This window comes from Mustelus asterias, unplaced genomic scaffold (genome assembly GCF_964213995.1).
Source record: "Mustelus asterias unplaced genomic scaffold, sMusAst1.hap1.1 HAP1_SCAFFOLD_1282, whole genome shotgun sequence".
NCBI classification, from domain to species: domain Eukaryota; kingdom Metazoa; phylum Chordata; class Chondrichthyes; order Carcharhiniformes; family Triakidae; genus Mustelus; species Mustelus asterias.
Genome location: NW_027591227.1, coordinates 75,973 through 77,500, shown reverse-complemented (window position 1 = coordinate 77,500; position 1,528 = coordinate 75,973). Strand labels below are relative to the sequence as shown.

Here is a 1,528-nt window from a genome sequence, read left to right as displayed (position 1 = left end):
AGGCAACCGAGCACGGACCACGCGAGGCAACGTGTCCGGAGACGTCCAGCGGACAGTCACTCCACTCTCTCACTCTCTGTGCCGGAGCACCCAACCGAGCCAACTCTTGCGGATCCTTCCCGTGGACGAGCCACACACACACATCAACAGAGAGTCAACCCCCCTGGCCCGAGCCTAACGGAAGGCACACACGGTCCCGGCAGCGAGGCAGTCACGTTCTCTCTCTCTGGCAACCCGATGACAGCCGTGCCGGCGACCCCGAGGTGGCTGGGCCAGTGCGGGAGCGGGCAGTGCCGACGAGCCCGGAGGCGGACGCCGGCACCCAAGAGGTCAAGCTCTCCGACGCGGATTACTCTGGGTCTGCACTTAGGGGGACAGAGAGGACGGCACCTCTGCGACACCCCAGCCGCGCTCTTCGGCGCACGGATGCGCGCGAAGTGCGATTGATTGTCAAGCGACCCTCAGACAGACGTAGCCCCGGGAGGAACCCGGGGCCGCAAAGTGCGTTCAAAGTGTCGATGATCAATGTGTCCTGCAATTCACATTAATTCTCGCAGCTAGCTGCGTTCTTCATCGACGCACGAGCCGAGTGATCCACCGCTAAAAGTTGTATCGGGTTTCGGATCGGTTGCCCGATCCTGGGACGCGCAAAACGCTCCCCCGCCGACGTGACGGTGGAGCCCCAGCCTGGCGCGTACCACGGCGTGAGCCCGGAGGCGCACGCACTCGAGCGACAATCAAGCGAAAAAAAGGAGGAATCAGGGCGCTCGCAGGCGTTGAGTGCCGGCGTGGGTGAGGGGCCGGGGCCCGCCACGCGCCGTCACGCCCCGCAACAGCCAGAGGCAGAGTTCTCTGGTGTCACCGTCTGGCGGTAGGCTCGAGAGTCGAGGCGAGGCCGCAGCGGACTGAGTCGGGTGCAAGCCGCGGAGGACAGGCCGACGCTACGGGCGCAAGCCGACCCCGCACGCCCCAACCTCGGCGGGCTGGGGAAGGGGGCGCGGCGGAACGCTCGCAAGCGCGGCTGCCCCCGCGGACAGGCACATTCTCTCGAACGCGGTGGACGCTCGCTCAAGTCAGCACGAGACCAGACCGGACCGACAGGCGGACAACGAATCTTTAAACCTCGCACCCACCCTCCGCACACGGGTGCCGGAGGAATGGTGAGCATGAACAGGTACCCCTCACCGGGCTTTGAAGAGAGTGACTAGAATGCGACCAAAGCTTCACCGCGGCGGGAGACAAAAAGGCCCCTGACTGCACCAGAACGTCTCCCTGCGGAGTCACACAGTGGCCGTTCACCGTGGTCCCGTCGACAAGCCGCCAGGACAAGCACCCAAGCCCGCAGCAGCTCTCTTCGTTTCAACTGCGGATGTAATGCTGCAAGGCGGTGGCAAGGTCACGTCGCAGCCCGCAAGCCGTCGCCAAGGCGAGAGGAAGACGGTCCCCACAGCGGGCACACACAGACGGACGTGGAGCACGGGGCGGCGGCCCACAGGTGCGCACACGCGCCGTGCCGAGGATCGGTGCG

The 1,528-nt window shown here is 65.6% G+C and overlaps 1 non-coding gene across 1 annotated transcript; it reads right to left on the bottom strand.

Annotated features, from left to right (window-relative positions):
• Positions 1-455: 455 nt before the first annotated feature.
• LOC144488090 (5.8S ribosomal RNA) lies at positions 456-609 on the bottom strand. Its single transcript, XR_013496530.1, has one exon. It is a non-coding gene; the product is annotated as a 5.8S ribosomal RNA (ribosomal RNA).
• Positions 610-1,528: the final 919 nt, after the last annotated feature.